Genomic DNA, 27472 nt, shown 5'->3' on the forward strand with positions numbered 1-27472 from the left:
CCCTTGCTCATCTGTCTGTCAAAAGTATAAAAGCTTTCCTTTTCCAGTTGTGAAGAGTCATATCTGACTGTAAACATGAACTGATTTTCTGTTTAGAGATGCTGCTGACCTGTTGTGTTTCTGCAGAATGTTTTGGATTTGTCATAGATTGAATTCACTTGCCAAACAAGAATCTAAACTATCGGGGGTAAATAGGAATGTGGATTTCGAAACAAACAGGATTAGCTATGATCTTATTGAATGGCTAAGCAGACATGAAGCAGCTGAAAACAGTATCCAGGAGGAGCTGAGATTCATTTACAATCTGTAATCTCATGGCTTGGCATATTCACCACTCTATTAACAGCAAGCTGGAACCAATACAATTGCAGAAGGGCATGCCAGGAGAAGCACCAGACATACCTAAAAGCTAGGTGTTAACCTGGTGAAGCTACGACACATGTGGAAGCAACATGTAATAAGAGACAGATACTCAAAGGAAGTGATCCTGCAACTAACTGAGCAGACTCAAACTCTAACTCCACTGTCACATCCAGTCATGAATGATGGACATTTCAAGAACCAGCGAAAAGAAGGTCCCACACAACATCCTCACCCTTAATGATGTAGAAGCCCAGACCATCAATGAAAAGACTCAGCTGAAGCATCAGGGATCATTTTCAGTCACAATTCCCAAATAGATGACCCATCTATGGCTCATGTGGATCTCAAAACAGTCTATGCCAACCATAATCCCAAAGTAAACTAGTCCCATCTGCCTGCTCCTGGCAGTTATCCCTCCAAACCTTTCCAGTTCACGCATCTATCCAAACATCTGTTAAACATTGTAATTGTATCCATATCCTCCACTTCCTCATAAAATTCATTTCACACATGAACCACCCTGTCAAAAATATTTTGCCTCATGTCTTTTTAAAATCTCTCTCCTCTAACCTTAAAAATGTGTCCTCTAGTCTTGAAATCCCTCATTGTAGGGAAAAGACAACTACTATTAACTCTATCTATACCTCTCATTATGCTATAATCTTCTGCAAGATCGCCTCTCAACCTCCTAAGCTCCAGTGAAAAAGGTCCCAGCATATCCAGCCTTTCTTTGTAACTCAAACCTTCCATACCCAGCAACATCCTGGTAAATCTCTTCTGAACCCTCTTCAGCTTGATAACTTTCTTCCGATAACTGAGTGACCAGAATTGGACACAGTATTCCAGAAGAGGCCCCACCAAGTCCTGTAGAACCTCAACATGACTTCCCAACTCCTATATTCAAAAGGACTGAGCAGTGAAGGCAAGTATGCCAAATGCCTTTTTAACCACTATCTACATATAATGCAAACTTCAAATAATTATCTCAGGTCCCTCTGTTCTACAACATCATCCAAGGCTCTACCATTAATTGTATAATCCCTACCCTTGTCTGTTGAACCAAAATATGATACCTCACATTTACTGACATTGAACTCCATCTACCATTTTTCAGTCCGTTGATCCATTTGATGGTGATCATTTTGTAATCTTAGAAAACCTTCAGTTTACAATGCCACCAATTTTCGTGTCGTCAACAAACTTACTAACCATGACTACTATGCTCTCATCCAAACCATTTATATAAATGATAAATAAAAAAACGACCCTGAACCAATCCCTGTGGAACACATATTCTGACCTAACTCCTTTATGTTGCTCATTCAGCTTGTAGGTTTGTTCTCAGACATTTTGTCACCATGCTAGGTAACACCATCAGTGAGCCTCCATTGAAGCACTGGTATTCTGCCCTGCTTTTTATGTGTCTCTTTGGTCTTTTAAGGTGGGTGGCATCCTTTCCAGTTCTTTTTCTGAGATCTTGGTAAATGGGGTCCAAATCGATGTGTTTATTGATGGAGTTCTGGTTTGGTAGCAAGTCGGTGCTCATGCATCTTGGTGGCTAGTTTTCTGCCTGTCTGTCTGATGCAGTGTTTGTTGCAGCCCTTGCAGGGTATTTTGTATACGATATTCGATTTGCTGGTTGTTGGTACAGGATCCTTTAGGTTCCTCAGTAGCTGTTTCAGTTTGTTGATAGATTTGTGGGCTACCGTGATGCCAAGAGGTCAGAGTACTCTGGTAATCATGCCTGAAAATATACGATAGTGTGGCTAGAGTCTCTGGGTGCATGGTGTCTTCCTGGTTGGGTTTGTTGTTTTAAAACAAAGGCCTGGCATTCAAACTGGAAATCCATCTATAAACATATCGATTTGGATCCCATTTGCCAACCTCTGAGAAAGCCACCTTAACAGACCAAGAAAGCCGGACATATCACCAGCACTTCAACAGAGGTTCACTGATAATGTTAACTAGCATGGTGATGAAACGTCAGTGAACAAACCTACCAGCTCAGTGAGCAAACTTACAACCTGGACCTCAACCTGAGTTGGAGTGATATGGGCCGGGTGCTGGCAGGTGGGACTAGATTGGGTTGGGATATCTGGTCAGCGTGGACCGAATGGTCTGTTTCCATGCTGTATATCTCTATGACTCTATAACTCCTTTATCAGGGAAAAACTGCTTTATATCTTCTTTGCTATAAATTCTGTATCTTATGATCCTGCTCCACAGCTACCTATGGAAGAAGCAGTGCTCTGAAAGCTAGTACTTCCAAATAAACCTGTTGGACTATAACCTGGCATTGTGAGATTTTTAACTTTGTCCACCCAAGTCCAACACCAGCACCTCATCATATATCTACCTTTAACAAGGACTTTGAGTCATAGAGATGTACAGCACGGAAACAGACCCTTCTGTCCAAGTTGTCTATGCCGACCAGATATCTCAACTGCCAGCACCCGGCCCATATCCCTCCAAACCCTTCCTATTCATGTACTCAGCCAGATGCCTTTTAAATGTTGTAATTGTACCAGCCTCCACCACTTCCTCTGGCAGCTCATTCCAACACATACCACCCTCTGCGTGAAAAAGTTGGCCCTTAGATCTTTTATATCTTTGCCCTCACCCTAAATCTATGCCCTCTAGTTCTACATTCCCCCACCCCAGGGAAAAGACTTTGTCTATTTACCCTATCCATGCCCCTCAATTTTATAAACGTGAGGTCACCTCAGCCTCCAACACTCCAGGGAAAACAGCTCCAGCCTATTCAACCTCTCCCTATAGCTCAAATCCTCCAAAGCTGGCAACATCCCCGTAAATCTTTTCTGAATCCTTTTAAGTTTCACAACATCTTTCCGATAGGAAGACCAGCATTGCACAATATTCTATCAGTGGCGTAGCCAATGTACTGTACAGCCACAACAGGACCTCCCAACTCCTGTACTCAATACTCTGAATAATAAATGAAAGCATACCAAACGTCGTCTTCACTATCCTATCTACCTGCGACTCCACTTTCAAGGAGCTCTGAACCTGCATTCCAAGGTCTCTTTGTTCAGCAACACTCCCTAGGACCTTACCATTAAGTGTATAAGTCCTGCTAAGACTTCCTTTCCCAAAATGCAGCACCTCGCATTTATCTGAATTAAACTCCATCTGCCACTCCTCAGCCCAATGGCCCATCTGATCAAAATCCCGCTGTAATCTGAGGTATCCTTCTTCGCTGTCCACTACACCTCCAATTTTGGTGTCATCTGCAAACTTACTAACTATACCTCTTATGCTCACATCCAAATCATTTATATAAATAACGCAAAGTAGTGGATCCTTTTGGCACTCCACTGATCACAGGCCTCCAGTCTGAAAAACAACCCTCTACCATCCTCTTCTGGTTCTTCTACCTTTGAGCCAGTCTGTATCCAAATGGCTAGTTCTCCCTGTATTCCATAAGATCTAACCTTGACTTATGCAAACCAAACTCAGATGCTTTACAAGCTATGGGTTTTACCTTAAGTAAAATAAAAGTGATCCTTCTAAACTGAAAGCAAGCTATGTTCTTCCATGTTTACTGTCTGCTCTTAAAACTCTCCCAATGCAAACAAATTCTTATTATTAGCCCAGGGAATTGGAGTCTCATACTGGTTTAAAATGCAGCTTCAGTCATACTGACAAGCACTAAACCTCCTCATACACAAAGACCAAAACCCACACATAACCACTTCAAGATCTAAAGTTTAAAATTAGTGATATTAACATAGATATTATAGATGCCTCTTTGAGGCATTTTTATGACCTAAATATTATCTCAACATTATTTCTATGTTTCATTAATTGTAAACTATTGACATTAAACATACAGGTTACACACCAATCACATTTTACACAGCAATGTGCCCTTCATGTTAGATATTGGTAAAACATCCATGATAACATCTTTTCCAGATACATGAATGATTATAACACCATTTGAGAATTAAAATAAAATCATTAAGTTTTTGTCCCAAAATATTTCCAAGCAAGTCAACGTCTGCAAAATTAACAGTTTCTTCTACATTGTTAATATATATTTCAAAATGATATAAAGCCAATACAAGATTCAATGTAGTCTCCTCAGTTGTTGAATATTTTTGCTGGCATGTGGTCAGCATCTTTGAAAAGTAATTGACAAGCCAGTCAATCCCCATCTTATCATCTTGTAGCAAAATGACCTCCACACAGATGTTGCTGGCATTGACAGCTAATTTAAATGGCTTCCCATAATTCAGTGCTAAAAATTAGTGTGGCTGTCAGCACACTTAAGTTTTAAAAGGCATTCAAATTTTCTGCTTTTATTCAAGAAATGAATTAAATATACAGTTACAGTTCTTAATTTCATGACAAACTGGTGATAAAATCCATTATGCCCACATGATGCAAAATTTCATGTTAAGCCCATACTTTCACCTCTCCAGGTACAAGTTGGACTTTTCCCAGGAGATGGTTCAAATAAGTCACTTTTGCCTTGGAAAATACACTTTTAGTCAAATTTATAATCATGTCTTTTAAGTGAACAAACAGTTCGGCCAAGTGGTGTAAGTGCTCTTCCCAGGTTTGATGAAAGACAATCAAATTAAATCCCTAATTAGAATCAGAATGATCAATTTAAGTTTTGCTTTGACTAATCTGATGATTAAATTCCTTATCTCTTTGGATTTAGAGTTCTAAAATTTTATCTTGTTCCATTTTTCTACTGCCCTCCTTTCCAGCTTCCTGGTGTTTCTTCAACCCCTCCCCATTTTCTTTTTAAAATTTTCTTAACTCTATGCCCTTTCCATTCCCTCTTTCTCCTCACTTTCCATCTTCCTTTGCTTTCATTTTCCACAATTCCCACTATGCTGTTTTGCTTCTAACAGAAGCTTTTTCATTTCTAATTTGCTCAGGTTCAGTCCTCAATATCCTTCCTGCTAGCTGATTGTCCATACGTTACAGTCAGCAACACAATCACACCCTTCTTATTCCTTCGCACTAAAATTAATGCTGACCTTGAACCCTCAGAAAAAGTCCTTTGCCTCCAGACTGTAATGCTCTCCCTAACTAAAAACACCACCACTCCTTTTCTTTTCTGAACACTTTGTACGAAGAAATATTTAACACTTTTTAAAGTCAGGTTTTTGTTATTGCCATATCATAATTCCAGAAGGCAATTACTGTCTGTAACATCCCAATGTTAATAACTACTGTGCATTCATATATGCATAATGCAATCCTGATTCAGAGATTTAACACTGTCTCTTCACTTGCCCATTCAAGTAATAATTATCAACAACTTTTGAGAATTTAGTGCAGACTTTGAATAAATCCAAAAGCCATCATCTCACAAAAGCTACTGATCTCTACTTCTTAAAAGAAAGTAGTTTCAATTCAGAATGAATTTTTTTGTGGTTTACTGTCATATTTTGTTTTATAATGCTTTGATTTATAAGGGTCCTTATAACGCAGATTCTGGATTAGTGGTGCTGGAAGAGCACAGCAGTTCAGGCAGCATCCAAGGAGCAGCGAAATCGACGTTTCGGGCAAAAGCCCTTCATCAGGAATGACGCAGAGCCTTGGGAATCTTTTTCAGCATGTAAAGGTGCTATAATTAAAAAAAAAGGTTGTTTGCTTATTATCGAGATACTTTTAATCTCAGGTTAAGCGTTCATTTATGGGACTCCTAAAACTATTAGTCACATCCATACTTCTTTCCTTTTTAAAAAAAAATCCCCTGTAGTCAAAATATAATTGTAGTGATTGGACCAAGGCCAGATGGATCCCAATGACTACGTGATCACTGATTGGGGCTGTTAACCTGGTCCAAGCAGGGAGCCCTGGCTGACAGATAAATAGGAGGAGACTCTCTGAATCTCCTGCAAGGGACTGGATCTGAGCTGGCTTGTCAGAACCCATGTTACATGCACATGTAAATAAAGGGTGACCTGGTGATGGGTTACTGGCATCTCTGCAATTATTCCAATAATGTTTACACTTGTTGGTACACAGTCATACAATAAATTTTGTTATATCAGTTTTTAATGTAAAACAGACTATAAAGACTCTTCATGTGAAAGAGAATGTCTGAGTAAGTAACAAGAAAATAGAAAAGGAACTTCACTTACGGCGATGAGGAGTGGTTAAAAAGTAATTTTGAAAGTGATGCATAAAGGCAGAGCAATGTGGCTTTAGGAAACCATTGCAAGATTGGGCTCAGTGATTAAATGACAGTCTCTCAAGGTGACACAGAGGGAACAGAAGAATAAGCAACAATTCATGACAGAGGGGAGGAAGATGAATACAGATTATTCAGATTGTGGACAGAGTAACTGCAAACAAGACCAAAGGTCTTGGCTTTCTTCAAAACTAAAGAAAAATTAAAATAATTTTTACTTCTAGACAACATAAGATTAAGCTATTCATTTTTAATAGCGAGAAACTCTTAGGATCATTAGCAAATGTATTGGTTAGGAAAAATGAAGAACTGCGAACATCGCAAGAGCAGATAAAGGTGGATAATCAGGAATGTTACATAGGTGGCATTGGATGAATAGGTTAAAATAGCTTAAAGAGATGCCTCATATGCACAAAATTACAAAATAATTTACCCCCCTTTTCAAAATTATATGAAGAGAGAGAAAGGTGATATACTTGCTGGTTGTCAACATTTCTGTGGGATAGGCTTGCAACTGCTGCTGGATAAACATTTTTTGCAGAACCTGGTGAATCCATTATTCTTTCGTACTAAAGAACGAATAACCAACTATACGATCAATATACACTAACCATATTTTATGCATTTCATTGAACTGCAACTTCATGAGGTCAAGGCCACTGCTAATTAAACAAATAGAACTGTGAAGGATATATTTGTTGCTCATATTTAAGTGCTCAGTACAATAATCTGTCTTTTTAATTGTGCAAATGTTAAACCAAGTGGAAGTAACTAGTGGAATCGAAAATAAAAGGCAATAAATGCAATTAGGTTGCAAATACTTTTGAGCACAGCCAGTCTATTGCGTCTAGTGACTAAACGCCAAGATTCCTTTGTTCTCAACGTTTGAGCCGGCAGATGTAGGAATATTTTACGTTTATCACTTGCTTACATCCTGTTTAAACTGTTTATTATTTAATTTTTATTAAACTTAACACTGACATGAATTTTTCAGTTGGTAGCAAACAAACAACACTTGCCATTCATTCCGGTTGCAGCTGCCTAGGCTTTTACATTGGTACACAAAAGCCTACTAAAGACAATTACAGAATTATTTCAGTGTGGCAACCTCTATAGAGGATCGGACATAAGAGGGCAAGCAAAATCTTGTCGCTTCAATCTAATTGAAACCCTTACAGTGACATGCAGAGTCAAAACCAGGACATGCAAGTTAAATAGTGAATTCACTGCAAAGATCACTCACAATATGAAAAGAACAAGGATGAGGTTCAGAAGATAGAAGAAAAAAAATTCTTATATTCCTGATGAAGCTGGAAAAGTAAATTTTGAGTGCCAGAAAAGCTTATGGCAGTACTGAAGATTTTACATGCGAATGGACACATCGTATATTTTACTGGTGTAACTCATGGATACCTAGTGGGAAATTATTAGAACTTCATGCCCGGTCTTCTATTTTGATACTGTCCCCTTTGAGGTACAGGTGCAGTGAGGTAGGGAGGCAGGACAAGTTAGAGATTTCTGCGTTTAATTATACATGAGTGGATGTTGGAAGGTATAGTCTAAATGACATTGAGCACCAAATCTGAGTGAACAAATCCTTGCTAGAGTACAGTTCCCCACATACTAATGCTTCTTGGGCTTCTCCACATTACTACTTCTACCATTCTCATTCATCGCTTCTGCACGCTACTGAAAACCTTGAAGTTAAAAATCACACAACACCAGGTTATAGTGCCAACAGGTTTAATTGGAAGCACACTAGCTTTTGGAGCGTCGCTCCTTCAACAGGTGGTAGTGGAGGGCTCAATCCTAACACACAGAATTTATAGCAAAAAATTTACAGTGTGATGTTTAGATGGAGTTTAGATTCCCTACAGTGTGGAAACAGGCCCTTCGGCCCAACAAGTCTACACCGACCCTCATACATCATCACCAAAGACATGGCCCAGAGGAAAGCAAATTTTGCTCCCCACATCACAAGACCTGATGGTCTTAGAGTTGTGCAGAGGGGACAATAGCTTTTGCTGTCACGGGAGACCACACCACCAGGCTAAGCCTGCCTGGCCCCAAATTGTAGCCCATGTTAGTGCTGCATTCCAGGAGAAGCAGGACACCAAGTAGTACAGGGACTAGGTCAATGATCTTCTGCACTTTGCAAAGGTAAGTACCACCACTTTTTTTCTGCTGCCTCACACTTACTAGGCCACCACGTAACTGAAATTATACATTGAAAAACTGATTGTCTGCTAAGCCTTTCATCTGTTAGAATACCGCGATAGTTTCACTTCTTTCATGTGTAAATCACAAAACCTTTTTTTAAAAAAGGTTGCATTCTCGGGCTAGCTGTTAACAATGGTGGTAACTAGACAATATGTTGAAGGTATTGGCCCCCTGTGTTTTCTGTCTATGCCATGATGTATAGATTGATTCTAATCTAAAAAGTGAGATAACGGAGTTCTACATGAATGCATGCAGTTTTTGAGCAAAGCACAACGTAACCCTGAAAGTACAAATTCACCCCACACTCTCACACGCACCCCCTCACAGACTTAAGAAACAGCACTCACTACACACACACACACTTTCTCACACTCTCAACCCCCAACTCAGACACACACAGACAAAGATCCACACGCACACATATATTTTGTGGGGTGAATTTGTACTTGTAGGGTTACATTGTACTTTTCTCAAAAACTGCATGAATTCATGTAAAACTCTGTTATCTCACTTTTTAGATTAGAATCAATCTAAACATCATGGCATAGACAGAGAACACAGGGGGCCAATACCTTCAACATATTGTCTAGCTATCACCATTGTTAACAGCTAACCCGAGAATGCAACTTTTCAAAAAAAGGCTTTGTGATTTACACATGAAAGAAGTGAAACTATCATGGTATTCTAACAGATGAAAGGCTTAACAGACAATCAATTTTTCAATGTATAATTTCAGTTACATCACACTGTAAATTTTTGCTATAAATTCTGTGCGTTAGGATTGAGCCCTCCACTACCACCTGATGAAGGAGCGACGCTCCGAAAGCTGGTGTGCTTCCAATTAAACCTGTTTGACTATAACCTGGTGTTGTATGATTGTTCAAAACAGTAATGGGTACAGGCCCAACTTGCTCAATCTTTCCATTAATTCCAGGGAACAGTTGACTGAACCTTCTCTGAACTGCTTCTGTTGCAATTATATCCTCTCTTAAATAAGGAAGACCAAAAAGTCCACAGCACTCAAACATACAAAATAGGAGTTCTTTTTGTCTGCCATTCATGATGATCATTGTATTAAAGTTTTTCTAAATGTCCTATTATATCCTTAGTAATAGATTCCAACATTTTCCCCATGACAAATGTTAGGTTAACTGGTCTACAGTTTACTGTTTTCTACACAAAAAAAAATGGGGGTGGAGAAAAGAGAAGTGCTAAATTAGTAATTTTCCAATCCATTAGAATCCTTCCAAAATTTAGGGGATTTATTATTCCCAATTATTTTATTTACACACACATATATAAAATATATATTATACTGCTTATTCCTTCCAGATCCTTTTATCACAAGTGTGCTATACCCAACTTCACTGAAATAATGTTCTTTACTGAAGAAGCTAAAAATTTTTCATATTATACTCCATCTGTCAAATCTTGGTCCACTCATTAAACTCCTGTTCCTTTGCTTCCCATCACCATCTTCCTATCCTACCTATCTTGGCATCATTGGCAAAGCTAGCTGTCATACTTTTAATCCCTTTATCCAAGTCTTGAGGTCGACTGAAAAGTTACTGACACCCCAGCACTGATTCCTGCAGCACTCTACTAATAACCACCTGTCAACATGAAATGAACCAGTTCTCCAGACTCACTTCTAACTGGCTTCCTACCAGTTAGTAATCACCTTTATATATATATGCTGGAATATTACTCCCTTCATCCGTGAAGAGAACTTTGATGTTGCATCTTGTCGAATACACGCTGGATTAAAAATCGGTGCCCTCACATTTATATTGTGGTCATAGAATGACCAAAGTGGGGGAGATGAGGACCTAAAATCTGGATTTAAGCTATTGTCAGGAGCAACAAATATATATAAGCTTTTATTAATAACATAATGGATTTTTAAATATAAAATAACCAAACAAAATGGTTTCAGGATTAATACTGTGCTAAAATGGTTGAAGGCTGCATACCTGCTTTGCTGAGCTGGCTGAATGAAAAGAAAGCAGACAATGAAGTCTTCATAAAATTAATCATAAGACATTAACTGACCACTCTGACTAACATTGAACTTGCAAGCATGAGACATAACATGAGAGATACTGTTATCCAGGAAATATCACTGCTGGCCATTATGTCACATTTGATTGGTTTCTCTTTGTAATTAAGATTGTACTCTATCTTAGAAACACATAAAAATGGCTTATTGTTCAAATTCAATTGCGCAATTTCTCAACAGAACACAAACTTTTAACCTCTGTATTGCTGGACAAACCTGCGCCAGGTTGCCTTGTTTTGTTAAACTGGTAACCTTGCTTTAAACAGACCATACTCCTAGTGATTCTTTTGGCCAATCGCGAAACCGATGGGTCCCTCCTGGGGATCAAGATCTTCATATTATATTAGTAAATTTCCAATCCAGAATTTAGGGGGTTTAGGAAGACAATAATGTATTCTATCAGCTTTGCAGACTTGAGGATACAAACCTTCCAGCCCAAGAGATTTGCCATGCTATCGATCTAATAATTTTCCTACTGCCTTTAAGTTTCTCACTTTTACCTGTTGAGTTTCAAGCATTCTGTGGACTTTTTTCTTTCAGTTCTTCTACGTGATTCTTCTACATGAAGACAAAAAAAACTTTATAATGCTTACATTTTCTTGTTTCCCATTATTAATTTCCTGATCTCTCATGCTCGCTCTCTCTCGCCTTTTTAAAAAAAAACCCATGCACGAAATCTTACTCTTTTATATTTCTGTCTTTTATGCATTTCCTAAAAATTCCTTCTTAAAGTATTCTTCACTGGGTTTTTACAAACTATCCAATCTCTTAACCTACCAAAAATCGTCACAGTACTGTTTGCTTTTCATTTCAGTTTGGTATGGATAGGGCATCCTTTTCATAAGGCTTTCTTCCTTAAAGTACACAGGAAACTGCATATTACAGACATATCCAAGAGGCATTTGCTTATGATTTGACAATAGCTCTTGTTATAGGATTTCTCAAAAAAAAAAAGCACCTGCTCCACAATTCCCCTTCTGATTTCCCCATTCTTTTCCAACTATCTTTCGCTGTATGCCTGTTACACATCACGTTTGGTTTTGCCTTTAATTCGTCATCATTGTCCAATCTTTCCCACTGGATTTTCTTTGTTTTTTTTTAAAACAGCTTTCTTTTTTAACCATAAATTACTTATGCAAAACTAGTTTGGAAAGACATCAAGGCATACAAAGTGCAACAATTCAGGTACCCATGCAGACCCTTCGGTCCAGCCAGTCCATGCCAACCAGATATCTCAACCCAATCTAGTCCCTCCTGCCAGCACCCGGCCCATATCCCTCCAAACTCTTCTATTCACATACCCAGCCGAATGCTTTTTAAATGTTGCAATTGTTCCAGCCACCACCACTTCCTCTGGCAGCTCATTCCACACGCATACTACTCTCTGCGTGAAAAAGTTGCCCCTTAGGTCTCTTTTATATCTTTCCCCTCTCACCCTAAAACTATGCCCTCTAGTTCTAGACTCCGTCACCCGAGGGAAAATACTTTGTCTATTTACCCTATTTATGCCAGCCATAGTTTTGTAAACCTCTAAGGTTACCCCTCAGCCTCCGACACTCCAGAGAAAATAGCCCCAGCCTGTTCAGCCTCTCCCTATAGCTCAAATACTCCAACCCTGGCAACATCCTTTTAAATCTTTTCTGAACCCTTTCAAGTTTCACAACATCTTTCCGATAGGAAGGAGACCAGAATTGCACGCAGTACTCCAACAGTAGCCTAACCAATGTCCTGTACAGCTGCAATATGACCTCCCAACTCCTGTATTTAATACTCTGACTGATAAAGGAAAACATACCAAACACCTTCTTCACTATCCTATCTACCTGCGACTCCACTTTCAAGGAGCTATGAACCTGCACTCCAAGATCTCTTTGTTCAGCAACACTCCCTAGGACCTTACCATTAAGAATACAAGTCCTGCTAAAATTTGCTTTCCCAAAATGCAGCACCTCACATTTATCAGAATTAAACTTCATCTGCCACTCAGCCCATTGGTCCATCTGATCAAGATCCTGTTGTAATTGGAGGTAACCTTCTTTGCTGTCCACTACACCTCCAATTTTGGTGTCATCTGCAAACTTACTAACTGTACCTCTTATGCTCACATCCAAATCATTTATGTAAATGACAAAAAGTACAGGTCCCAGCACTGATCCTTCTGGCACTCCACAGGTCACAGGCCTCCAGTCTGGCAAACAGCCCACCACCACCACCCTCTTCTGGCTCTTCTACCTTTGAGCCAGTTCTGTATCCAAATGGCTAGTTCTCCCTGTATTCCGTGAGATCTAATCTTGCTAACTAGTCTCCCATGGGGAACTATGTTGAACACCTTACTGAAGTCTATATAGATCATATCTACCGCTCTGCCCTCAATCCTCTTTGTTACTACTTCAAAAAAAAACTCAATCAAGTTTGTGAGACATGATTTCCCACGCACTAGGCCAAGTTGTCTATCCCTAATCAGTTCTTGACTTTCCAAATACATGTACATCCTGTCCCTCAAGATTCCCTGCAACAACTTGCCCACCACTAAGGTCAGGCTCACTGGTCTATAGTTGCCTGGCTTGTCCTTAACATGCTTCTTAAACAGTGGCACCACGTTAGCCAACCTCCAGTCTTCTAGCACCTCACCTGCAACTATCGATGATACAAATATATTAGCAAGAGGCCCAGCAATCACTTCCTAGCTTCCCAGAGAATTCTCGGGTACACCTGATCAGGTCCTGGGGATCTATCCACCTTTATGCATTTCAAAACATCCAGCACTTTGTCCTCTCTAATATGGACATTTTTCAATGTCACCATCTATTTCCGTACATTCTATATCTTCCATATCCTTTTGCACAGTAAATACTGATGCAAAATACTCGTTCAGTATCTCCCCCATTTTCTGCGGCTCCACACAAATGCTGCCTTGCTGATCTTTGAGGGGTCCTATTCTCTCCCTAGTTACCCCTTTGTCCTTAATCTATTTGTTAAAAACCCTTTGGATTCTCCATAATTCTATTTGCCAACGCTATCTCATGTCCCCTTTATGCTCTCCTGATTTCCCTCTTAAAAGTATACTCCTACTTCCTTTATACTCTATGGATTCACTTGATCTATTATGTCTATACCAGACATATGCTTCCTTCTTTGTCGTGACCAAACCCTCAATTTCTTTAGTCATCCAGCATTCCCCATGCATACCAGCCTTTCCTTTGACACTAACAGGAATATACTTTCTCTGGATTCTCATTATTTCACTTCTGAAGGCTTACCATTTTCTCTTTATCTGCGAACATCTGACCCCAATCAGCTTTTGAAAATTCTTGCCTAATACCGTCAAAATTGGCCTTTCTCCAATTTAGAACTTCAACTTTTAGATCTGGTCTATCCTTTTCCATCACTATTTTAAATCTAATAGAATTATGGTCATTGGCCCCAAAGTGATCCCTCACTGACACCTTAGTCAAAAAAAAATCACGGTCCTCCAGAACCTTCCTCTCCTCTTCGACTTCATCCACTTCCCCAAACTCTTGTATTCATCATTTTTCCTGACCTTCTGCTCCCTGATGTTGAACGTTCTATACTCAAAGTTCTCAGTGTTATCCCCTTGCGTCTATCTCTTTGCACTATTTCAAAGCTGTGGCTTAAAGAGGCTATTTTGCTCTGTTTTCTTTTTAAAAAGAAGAGGTTTTAAGGTGATGTGCCTAGTTGGTTAGTGAGGACTCAAAGTCAACAGCTTGGGAGGCTTTTAGGGCTTTTTTAAAAAAAGGTTGGAACAATAGAAGCTCCCTCCAACCAGCATTTTTACTTTGTTTTAATTTTAAGCTTAAAGTAGGTTGGAGTCTCAACAGAGCAGAGACTGCTGCAGTTGGGGGCTCAGGTACATAATTCTTTGAAGTTTGCATTACATATAGATAGACAAGAGTGCCAAATGCCATTCTATTACTTGACTCTTTGAAGGTTTTATAGGACATTGGTGAGGCCTCTTCTGGAATATATTGTCTAGTTCTGGTCAGCCACTTATACAAAAGATATTTTTTAAGCTGGAAAGGGTTCAGAGAGATTTACCAGGATGTTGCCAGGTATGAAAGGCCTGAATTATAAAAGAAAGGCTGGATGGATTGGGACTTTTTTTTTACTCGAGCATAGGAGATTGAGAAGCAATTTTATAAAATAATGAGGGGTACAGAAAGAGTTAATGGTGGTTGTCTTTTGCCTTGGATGGAAAATTTTAACACTGCGGGCATATTTTTAAGGTGAGAGGGGAGAGATTTAAAAAAAGAAATGGGAGAATTTTTTTTGATAACACACAGGGTGATTTGTATGAGGAATGAACGTCCAGAGGAAGTGGTGGATGTGGCTACAATTACAACATGACGTTTGGATAAGTAATGAATAGGAAAGGTTTGCAGGAATCTGTGCCAGGAGCAGGAAAAGTGGGACTAGTTTAGTTTGTGGTTATGGTTGGCATGGACTGGTTGGACCGAAGGGTCTGTTTCCATACTGTAACTATGTTACTTTACTACTACAATCAATTCTACCATTTTTAAATTGAAGGCACACAGGAACACAGAAATATTAAGAACACAGGGAATCTGAGCAACAGGCCGTACAGTGCTCTGGGTTAACTCAGTCATACCTTAAGATCATGGTTGGATCACTATCTCAACTTAAGATAAGTCTTGACTGGAACCAGATGAAACTTGGAACATTCTGCTTCAGAAGGTGTTTGAGATGGGGGTTATTGAATCTTTTTAATATGGCAGTAGATAGATTTATTTGTCTAACAAGAATCTAAGGTTCGCAGAAATAAGTGAGAATGTGGATTGAATTCAGAACACAAGATGAAGAACCACGATCTTATCAAATGATGAAACAGACTTGAAGAATGGCCATCTTTTGTTCCCAAATTGTATGTTCGTACTGTTGGTTCTGATATAACGCAATAGTTCTGTTCTCATGCAATCTCGCGTTATAAGAAAATCGCACAATAGTCGTCCCATTTAAACTAATGGGGCCTGAATCACGTTATAGCCAAATGAGCCAATACAGGTAAAAGTTTGCGTTCTACAAATATCAGTCTTAATTCTTCAATCGTGTTAAGCCAATTCGCATTATAGCCGAACCAACTGAGCATATGCGTGAAATACAGCGGCTTGAAAGTAATCAGTTTCAGAGTCTAATTTTGAACTATGGAAGTTAGGGTAAGTTTACTCTGTAGATTGGGAAATACATAAATTTGAAAGCAAACAAGTAAATATTTGAAGATGCTGTGAAACTTGAAAGGGTTAGAAAAGATTTACAAGAACGTTACCAGGATTGGAGGATTTGAGCTATACGGAAAGGTCGAATAGGCTGGGGCTGTTTTCTCTGGAGTGTTGGAGGCTGAGGGATGACCTTATAGAGGTTTATAAAGGTCATGAGGGGCATGGATAGGATAAATAGAGGGCATAGGTTTAGGGTGAGGGGGCAAAGATGTAAAAGAGATCGAAGGGGCAACTTTTTCACAGAGGGTGGTACGTGTATGGTAGGAGACGGCAGAGGAAGTGTTGGAGGCTAGTACAAATGCAACATTTAAAAAGGCATCCGGATAGCTATAGGAAAAGGAAGGGTTTGGAGGGATATGGGCCGGGTGCTAGCAGGTGTGACTAGATTGGGTTAGGATATCTGGTTGGCATGGATGAGTTGGACTGAAGGGTCTGTTTCCCCATGCCGTACATCTCTTAGACTGTGTACCAGATGATCCAGAATAGATATACAGTTGGTTCTGCTTTAAGGCAGTAATTGTGCTCTCATGTGACTTTGTGTTATAGAAAATCATGCAAAAGAAATAATGGGGCCTACGGCAAAAATAGCGTTCCGACGAACCACCAAAAATATCAGTAAAAATCAAAACAAAAATAGTAGCTAGCCCAACACAAATGATAGTACAGTCTCTTAAAACCATACATGAAGTAATATAATAAATTGAATACTTAAAGGGATTTCTGAGTCTGCTGTATTAAGACAGGGGCTGAGGGTCATCATCAGCATCACCGTTACTTTCAGGTGTAGTTGGGGTGCAGGGTTACGACAAAAGAAAATATTTAGTCCAGAAGTGGATGGTGGTGGTGGTTCGTTGTCCTCAGACCGTTTCTTAGGGTTTAGCTTAAAAAATGCATCTCATTTTTGCTGCTTTGCCATCTTTCAAGAAGCTATTCACAGGGTGCCAGATAAGACTTTATGCCACAAACTGCTATCCTGCTGCAATTTGCATTGTCGTCATTACCTTCTAAGAGCTGCAACTGCTTGTCAACCTCCCTCAGAATAGAAGACAAAAGCGAAGAGGAAAGTTCTAGTGGTGCTGCATCCTTTACTTCTTTATCTCAAGCTTCAATTTCCCCCCGCAGCAACAAGCTGTTACAGATCAGTCTCCACTCATTCAAATTCAATTTGCTTTGCAAGAGCGACACAATGTTCTTTGATTGCCGGAAGCCCCTCTGATAGTTCAACACCGTTAAAATCATGAAGAAAATCTGGGGGAATCTTCTGCCAAACTGCATGCAAGCAGTCCCTACTGACATCACCCTAGATCTCCACAATGATATCAATAGCATTCTTAACGTTAAGGGTCTTCCGAAACTGAAGAACACTGCCTCATTATCCCGCTCAGTAGCTGCAATCAGCTTCCTGTTATTGCATCCTTGTCCATGAGCTGAATGAGTAAGATCATGTTTGGAGACCGAACTAGCACTTTGATGTTTTCAGAAAGCTCACGAATGTTGAGAGGATGGCTTGGTGCATTGTCCAGAAAGACGAGAATCTTGAAATCCAAATATTATCTCCTGCAATAATTTCTAAAAACAGCCTCAAAAACATCAAGTATACGGTCAGAAAGAAATTGCCCCTCAGTCAACCTCCTTAGCTTGACCTGAAATAGACACCTAGAATGTACTTACAGTAACCATATAATAGCCAACAGGAGTTTTTTAAATAAAATCATTCCCCAATTCACCAATTGCATTACAGCAAAATTGCATTGATGAAACAAACATTATAGGACATCTATCTGTACATCGATCCAAGATAGAAACACTCAATACAAACAGCAAATCAACTGTCACTAACAAAGTTAAAGACTACATTAAAATCAAAGCAAGTGGTTTATTAGGATGTTAAAAAGAAAGCTGAAAATGTGTTGCTGGAAAAGCGCAGGTCAGGCAGCATCCAAGGAACAGGAGAATCGACGTTTTGGGCATAAGCCCTTCTTCAGGAATGAGGAAAGTGTGTCCAGCAGGCTAAGATAAAAGGTAGGGAGGAGGGACTTGGGGGCAGGGCGTTGGAAATGCGATAGGTGGAAGGAGGTCAAGGTGAGGGTGATAGGCTGGAGTGGGGTGGGGGCGGAGGGGTCAGGAAGAAGATTGCAGGTTAGGAAGACTGTGCTGAGTTCGAGGGATTTGACTGAGACAAGGTGGGAGAGGGGAAATGAGGAAACTGGAGAAATCTGAGTTCATCCTTTGTGGTTGGAGGGTTCCTAGGCAGAAGATGAGGCGCTCTTCCTCCAACCGTCATGTTGCTATGGTCTTCTCCAGTTTCTTAAATGGCAAGATATTGGGAAGTATTGATGTTCAAAGAAATCTAGGTATTGGATGTAGGTTTGCTCACTGAGCTGAAAGGTTCATTTCCAGACATTTCGTAACCAATGCTGAAAATTTCTGCTTTCTATTTATATGCTTGGTTTTTTTTGGGTTGGTGACATCATCTCCTGTGGTGACGTTATTCCCTGTGAAGTCACTTCCTGTTCCTTTTCTCAGGGGGTGGTAGATGGGGTCTAACTCAATGTGTTCATTGATAAGTGGTCCGGTTGGAATGCCATGCTTCTAGGAATTCTCGTGTGTGTGGATGTGTTGTCCCAGTCAAAGTCCTTCCTCAACCGTATGTGAGGATACTAGTGAGAGAGGGTCATGTCTTTTTGTGACTAGTTGATGTTCATGTATCATGTATTAGACTCCGTCTTTCACCCCCTGAGAAAAGGAACAGGAAGTGACTTCACCAGAGGAAAAAAACACCACAGGAAATGACATCACCAACTTCGCATGAGGCCGACTGAAGATGTTACCTAGTAAGGTAACGATATGTCTGGTAACAAACCGTCCAGTTCAGCAAGCAAAACCTCAATCTCAGCTATAAACCTTCTCAAAACTTGCTAAAATCTAGGTATCCTTGGTAATAAGTCATCGAAACTTAGCATGAAGTTGCATAATCAATAAGAAAAGTCAAATGGTATGTTAGCCTTCATTGCAAGGTATTTGATTACAGAAATAAAGATGTCTTTCTGCAATTGTATAGAGCCTTAGTGAGATCATATCTGGAGTATAGTGCACAGTTGGTCTCCTTAGCAAAAGGATCAGAGGAATGCAATCACCAGATTAAAACCCAGAGATGGCAGGACTTTCTGATCAGGAGAGATTGAGAGGCTGTACTCTCCAATGTTTTTAAGAATGAGGTGATCTCATGAAAAATTATAAAATTTGTTACAGGGCATGAGGGGTGGGATAGATGGAATGTTTCCCAAGGCTGGTGAGTCTAGGCTCAGAATATTCTCAGAATAATGAAGTAGGCTATTAAGACAGCGATGAGGAGGAATTTTTATATGCAGAAAGTGGTGAATTCGCAACCCTAGGGGAAGTTCAATCATGGAGAATCTCGAGACAGAAATGAAGAGATTTCTTGAGACTAATGGCATCAAGGGACAGCATGCTCAGTGGACTGAATGGCCTATTCCTGTTCCTGTGCTCCAAGCGCAAGATCGGGGCTAGGAAAGAAATGGCACTTGTAGGATGAAAACAGTTGGGAAAATAAATTGAGAATATTGCTTGGATTTTATACTTCTATGCTTAGTGTAACTGCCAAGATTTAATTTCCTTCCATTAAAATTAGGGAAAACCAGGGCTAGTGATTGCACATATCTGCCACTTTGCACACATAACACTTTCTTTTGCACAATTACTGAATGCATTTGTATCACAATTTAATAAGTGTAACTTATAAACAGTCAACATATTCACATAGGAGTCCAAAGTTAAGGAGAGTATTAAATTGAAAGAAAAAGCATTTGAGGTGGCAATAGTTAGTGATAGCCCCAAAGACTGGTACAAATGCAGAATCCAGCAGAGGAGGACTAAAATAATATAAAGAGAGAAAATATACAAGGGCAAACTTGTAAGGAATATGAAAACTGACAATAAGAGCTTTTTAAATATATAAGAAACAAAGAGAGAGGGGTCAAAGTGAACACAGACCCCTTAGATTATAGTTACGGGGAACAAGGAAATGGTTGCGGAGTTAAATAGATATTTCCATCAGTCTTTATGGTGGAAGATACTTTGAAGATTCCATTAACATGAAATAAAATGGGGAAAAATAAGTACCATCTCCAGTTTGTCTAATTCTTCTTCTCTAAGGAGGCTAAAGGCAAATAAATCCCTAGCCCTGATGACTTGCATCCTAGGATCCTAAGAGATAATTTCAAAGATAGCAGATACAGTGGTTGTAATTTTCCAAAGATTGTTGGGTTCTGGAGAAACACCAGAGGATCGGAAAATTGCCAATGTGACACACCTATTCAAAAAGGGGAGGAGGCAAAAAGCAGATAACTATAGGCTGATTTGCCTAACATCTATTGTTAGGAAAGCACTGGAGTTAATTAAGGAAGCATTGGCAGCATTATAATCTAATGAAGCAGATTCAACATTGTTTCATAAAAGGAAAATCATGTGATAAATTTGTTTGATTTCTCAACCACAGTGGATAGAGGGGAACTAATAGATGGGGTGTATTTGGACTTCCTGAAGGTGTTTGATATAGTAACTCACAAAAGATTAAGTCACAAGAGTTCATGATGTTGGAGGTGTTACATTGGCAGGGATAGGGAATGGGCAGGAAGCAGCAAGTGGAGAGAAGGAATTCTTTTCCAGGTTGACAACCTACAACTGGTAGTTGGACAGGGATCAGTGCTGGGACCATAACTGTTTAAAGTGCGTATTAATGATTTGGAAAAAAAATGAAGTCAATGCGTAATAGACAAATTTGCAGATTACATAAGTGAAAGGCAAGGTGTGAGGGGGGTAAAGTTTACACATAGATATTGACAAATTAAGTGGGCAAAACGTCAGCAAATGGAGTATAATGTGGGAAAAAGTGTGAAGTTCATTTGGAAGGGAGGACAAAAGGACAGAGTATTATTTAAATAGAGAAACATCAGAATGCTGTAAAATAAAAGGACTTGGGGGTAACTTGTACACAAAACAAGACAGTTAGCACTCAAGTGCAGCAGGCAGTTTGCGCTGTAGGGATTCTATAATTATGATTCTAGGAAGAGAAAGGCTAATGGAATGTTGGCCTTTATATTAAGAGGGTCGATGAATAATAGCAGGGAAGTTGTACTACAACTATAAAAAAGTTTTGATGAAACCATATCTGCAGTACTCAGAGCAGTTGTGCTCCCTTACGTGAGGAAAGATATTATTTCATTGTGGGTAGTTCAGAGAAGGTTCACTAGGGTGACCCCAGGTATGAAAAGACTATCTTATGAGCAAAGATTGAACAGGTTGGATATCTACTCACTGAAATTTAAAAAAGATTAACAGGTGAGGTCATTGAAACATAAAGGGTTTTGACAAGGTAAATGCTGAGAGGGTATTTCCCTCATGGGGAAAGAGAATACAGTCTCAGAATAAAAGGAACTTCAATTTAAAATTGAGATGAAGAGGAATTTCTTATCTTGAGGATTGTGTGTCTTTGGAACTCCTTGCCATAGAGAAATGTGGAGCAGAGTCCTTGTGTATATTTAAGGCTGAGATATATAGATCCTTATTAATAGGGAAGACAAGGGTTATAGGGAAGTGGAAGGAAATGATCGAGATATCAGTCATGATTGTATTGAATGGGACAGCAAGCTCAACAGTCCAAACCATGTACTCTATTTTTTCGTATCAACGCAAGATACTACTTCAACCACATCATGTTACTAAGGTACAGGCCTTCTATTTACAGGTCACACTCAAGTAATATTTGTTGCTTCAGGTTTTGACTGTAATATTAATGTGAAATTTTGAAGTGTGATTGAAAACATCAAGACTTGAATTTTCTGAGCCAGTTGTCGCTGCATGATTTCAAAGACAATTATGACTTAACCACACCTACGAAAACACCAGACTCCAGAGCACTTTGCCCTTTTGAATTCAAAGTAACTTGTACTTTTAGCCCAGAAAGCTAATCTCTGCAATTTTAGATTTGACCATAAATGCAAGTGGTTTTTGGGATATTTCTGACTGTGTACACTAACAAAATATTATACCTTAATCGAATCATTTTTATTTTAAACCAGTTTTGTTTAAAATGGGATATGGATAAGGATCACCTTTGTATTTGGGATAAGTACTGTAGTTATATGTTAGGACCTGTGAAGTAGTGGGATACAGTGCATAACGTGCTCTGCCAGCTTCAGTTGCAGCACAACTCCTAAGCGCAAGGAACAGAAACTAGCTACAGAAGCAGGTTAGAGGCTTAAAATTCTGTCGTGAGTCACGCATTTGCTGACTCTCCAAAGCCTATCTATAAGAGACAAATCACGTGTGATGGAATACTTTACACAAATGCATTTCCAACATAGTGACAAAATAGCAAGCTTGATTAGCATAGATGATTATTTTAAACATCTATTTCACCCACCAATGACAGACACAACAGTAAACAACAGTACGTACCATGCACACGATGCACTGTAGTAACTTGTCAAACATATAAAGCAGTACAGCACAGGAACAAGTCCTTCAGCCCAATGTGTTTGTGCTGGCCATGCCATTCTAAACTAATCCCATCTGCCTGTACATGGTTTGTATCACTGTACCCTCTGTCTGTTCGTGTATCTGTTAAAATGCTTCTTAAACGTTGCTATCATATCTGCATTTACTATCTTCCCTGGCAGCACATCTCAGGTACCTGTCACCCTCTGTGTAAAAAGTCTTACCTCGCACTTCTCCTAAAAACTTGCCTCCTCTCACCTTAAACCTATGCCTCTTACAATTTGACACTTCTATCCTGGGAAAAAAGACTCCACATCCATGCCTCTCAATTTTATATACCTTTATCATATTGCCCCTCAACCTATGATAGCACCATTCAAACCTGCAATCTCAATCACCAAGGAGGGCAAGGGAAGGAAATAGATGTAAACAGCATTAACTACGCGGTTCTCTCCAGCTAACACACTACCCCAAGTGGACTTATATCACCATTCCTTCACTGTGGCTGGGTCAAAGTCCTGAAAATCTGTTCTAAGCAACATTGTGGCACTTCAAATGGCAGCTCAAGGCAGCAGTTCACCACTAGCCAGTTAGTTACCAAAGGCAATTAAGGATAGACAACAAGTGTGGGGCTTGCCTACAATGCTCACATTGCATGAAATGCAGTTCTCTACCAGATTAAAATATCAAAACAGAATATACCACTAGATAGTGAGCCTGCTTAGAATATTAAGTTATATGCAATGATAACCTTGCAGGACTTGCCACTAAATTAACAGAATGAAAGATAGATCTTATGAAGTAAGGAAGTGAGTTCATATGGTAGCAGTCTCTCTTGATTTTTAATAATTTAATAAGACTAAGAATATTTTACATGATTTTTGTTATTTTGGTGGAACTGAACTTTGATAAATTTCTAAGTATTATGTTGCAATTGCACTGCTTAAAAGAAAACAAAATATTACATCTCCTCCCTTTCAGGGCTGGTTATTTAGCATTTCATTAGTACTTATAATTAACGGTACTGCAACAGTTACAAAGTTCTTTTGTTTGGGGTGTGCCGAGAAAATATTGCACGTAAGTGTTTTTACCGCTCTTATGCATTCAGCCTTACATATTAGCAACTTCCGAACAGCTGTGGACACATTTTTATGAATTTGAAGCAAACAAAGTTCAAAAAATATATAAACAAAAATGAAGAGATTACTTAAGTTTATATTTACAGTTAAGTGAGTTGTCTGCTGAATAATCAAATTACCTAGGAATCAATTCAGAATGCCTATATGGTGGGAGATGTCTTGAGGACCACATCAGTGAAATACATTTTTTGATTATGCCATTACTTGATAGAAATGTTTAGAAAAAATTCTCTACAATTAAAAGGTATTATATAAAAGCAAGTCATTGTTATATAGAAACAAATTTCATTTGGTAGTAGATAAAATATGGAGAAAATATTAAGTTTTCCTGCCTACAGCTAAAAAAAACCCTCCAGTTTTTCTTTGCAAATTTATTATTTCATTGGATAAGTGGGGAAGGTTGTGTTTGTTTGCTTGCATTTTCACCTCATTTTGCCCTGTGTAATTAATTCTTACTCAACTTCAAAGGAGCTAGGCGATAATGTTACAGGACTGCCGAGGCTGAAGTGAACACACTAGTGCGACATCACAGATAAATGATTGAATGGGGAGTATTTCTCTTCTATCCTTTACTATTTATTAATATTCTATCACGATTAATACTTTAAGTTGTGTATTCACTGCTCTTTTTAAAAGGTTTTTTGCATATAGTGTCTTCAGAGTAAGCGTTTAGTTCTTTCTTTCCAGTAGACTTGAATAAAAGATTCTATGAATTTAACTGAATGCATCAGTACAAACCCCAACCAGTGCATTGGTGTGTCTTCCTAGATAATTCTGGCAGTTTTAATCACATCTGTAGGAATTTCCACCAGTTTGTACACTGTCTGTACCAAGTCTTAGAACTTGAGCATTGGCTGGAGGCACAGTAGTGCATCCAAAACGTTGGATATTTTCTGAGATGGTCACTGCAGATTAAGGAGCCAAAGACAAAGGAGAAATGGGTGGTCACCAGGCAGAGAAAAGGGACCAGACAAGCAGACAGGAAACCCTCAGTGGGTATCCTACTCAATAACTATTTTCTGTGTTGGAGAACAATGACAGTGAGGAGTGCAGAGAGGTGTTTCTCTGGCCACAAATATAGCTCTAGGATGGTGTGTTGCCTGCTCGGGGCCAGTGATATCACCGAAAGACTGCAGGGCACCCTGAAGGGGAGGTTGAAAAGTCAGTGATCGTGGTATACATTGGTTCCAATATTACAGGTAGAATGACGGATGAAACCTTGTACCAACAATTCACCAGGGAGCTAGGAAGTAGATTAAAATCAAGGTCTCTACTTTTGCAATCTCTAGATTATTCCCAGTGCAATGTACTAGTGAGTACAGAAGTATGAAAATACAGCATGGCTCAAGTGTGAATGCAGGAGAGAGTGTGGATCACCAGGACAATTTCTGGGAAGATGGGACCTGTACAAGGAGGATGATCTGCACATGAGCCAGAATGTAACCAACATCTTTTTGGGTATTATTTGCTAGTGCAGTTAGGAGAATTTTAATAGTTTATAGTGGAAAGAGACACCGAGCATTACTACAGAAAAAGAGACAGCATAATAAAGTCAAGGAACCAAGACCCAAGAGTTCGGTTGTGTTGAAATTCAAAGAAGTAAGGTGAGACTAGATGGCCTCTACGTTAGTGCTAAAATTACAGGTAAGACAAGTGAGTTAATTGAAACATGGCATGGATTTAAAAGATAGCATTGTGACACTTATCACACAGATGTGGTTGAGGGAGGGGCTGGACTGGCAACTCTGTATTCTGGGGTGTAGGATCTTCAGGCAAGACAGGGAGGATTTTAGAGGTATTATTAATTAAAAAGTCATTGTAGTCAGGAGTAATGATATCTTGTAAGTGTTTTCAAGCGAGATTTTGTGAATAGATCTTTGGAATAAGAAAGGGGTCAGTTAAATTGGGACGTCCAAAACAGTCAACAGGTGACAGAAGAGCAGATATGTAGACAATTTATTATATTGTATTATTATAATAATTTTAAAAATGATAATGATAACAATGTTATATAAATATATTATAAATGATAACAATAACAATGTGATGATAATGATGATGACAGTTATATTAGGGGATTTCAACTTCTCCAGTGTTAATTGGGATATAGTGTAAAGGTTCAGATAAAATTGATTTCTTGAAGTGCATTCAGGAGAGAGTTTTGTGTCAACAGATAAAAGATGCAACATGGATGGGATAGTGCTGGACCAAACTCTGGGGACTGAAACAGGACAGGTGAGGAAGGTGGCAATGGGACAGCATTTTAGTGATTGGGACCATAACAGTACATTTTAAGTTTGTTATGGAAAAGGAAAGAGATGGTGTGCAAAAAAAAAAGGTTTGGATTGGAGAGGACAGATTTTACTAACATAAGGGAGGATGTGGCCACAATTGACAGGGAACAGCTACTTCTGGAAAAATCTACAGAACAGTGGTGGGTGAGGGCATGTACTGTTTGAAAAGGAAATGGGGAGAGCACAAGCCCAATATGTTTCTTTTAAGGTGAAATGTAGGAAGCAGCAAGCCTTGAGAATCCTAAATATGCAAGAATAGTCAGGAATGGATAAGATGGGTTCAAGTTAGGCTGGTTGGCTAACAGTGAGGGAGGAGGTCTTAGGTTACAAGAAGACACATACCCATTAGTCAGATGAGCAGATCTGTGGTAGATGACATTTAACCCTTAAAAGTGACAGGTGATGCACTTTGGAAGTAACCAGATAAAGGACACTAGGGAGCTCCGAGGAAGAGGGATTTTGGGGTGCTTGTTTAAAAATCCCCAGAGGCAGGAAGACAGATGATTTTAAAGCTAATCCATATCCTTTTTAAGGTTGTGAGGTTCCCCACATGTACTACCCTCCCTCAGGCACTACATTCCAGATTCCCATCACCCTGAGTGAAAAGATTATCCCAATTTAATTATAGTGTTCCTAATACTTGCAACAATCTCCAAAACCACCCCTTGGCACAAAAGGTAAAATCAAACACACGTTCTTACAGGAGAGAAATCAGAGAGATCAGCATGGACCTGCTTCTTCAGGTCCAGCAGCTTTTACAATTCTACTGTGCTAAAACCAAATCAAACTAGAGAAAGCGGAGCTGGAAAAACCGGCCACTCCCCTTTCAATGTACACTTTAAAAAACTCAAAAGCCTTTTGCCTGAAGCGGCATCTGTTAGCTATAATCAAAGTGGCCCTAAAAACTCTTCAACCACAGACTTTTCGGAATCTGTGTCTTTTACGACCTCTCCGAAAAAAAAACAAGGACAACATAACCTTATTTAAAGAACAGCATTCTCTCACAGGCAATTTTAGAGGTCATTTAAGAGTTAACCACATTACAGAGAATTTTGAGTCATATGTGGGCCAGACTAGGCAAGGTTGGCAGATTTCCTTCCGTAAACAGTCTTCGTGAACCAATGGACGTTTACAATAAAAGATGAACATTTCATGATTCCCACTGCTGAGGCTAGATTACAATTCCAGATTTTATTATATGTTGTTGTCATCTCCACCAGCTGCCATGGTACAACTTGAACCCATTACCACAGCATTTGCTAGGGCCTCTGAATTCTTGTCTGCTGACATTACAACTCCAACATAACCGCCACCAAGTTGGTGGACAGATAATTGGAACCACCTGTACAATATGTACAAGAAAATATAATTTTAGGTTCAACAGTAAATGGAATAGATTACAGAATCTCAGACACTGTATTGAGCTAAAGAAGTCACTGGTTTGT

General features: G+C 39.3%; 1 protein-coding gene across 5 annotated transcripts in view; it reads right to left on the reverse strand.

Moving 5' to 3' along the window:
- ankrd12 (ankyrin repeat domain 12) overlaps positions 1–27472 on the reverse strand; it is a 179984-nt gene that overhangs the window by 47782 nt on the left and 104730 nt on the right. The gene's annotated exons all lie outside the window — the stretch shown is intronic.

The sequence above is a fragment of the Chiloscyllium punctatum genome, chromosome 5, assembly GCF_047496795.1.
Source record: "Chiloscyllium punctatum isolate Juve2018m chromosome 5, sChiPun1.3, whole genome shotgun sequence".
Classification (NCBI taxonomy): domain Eukaryota; kingdom Metazoa; phylum Chordata; class Chondrichthyes; order Orectolobiformes; family Hemiscylliidae; genus Chiloscyllium; species Chiloscyllium punctatum.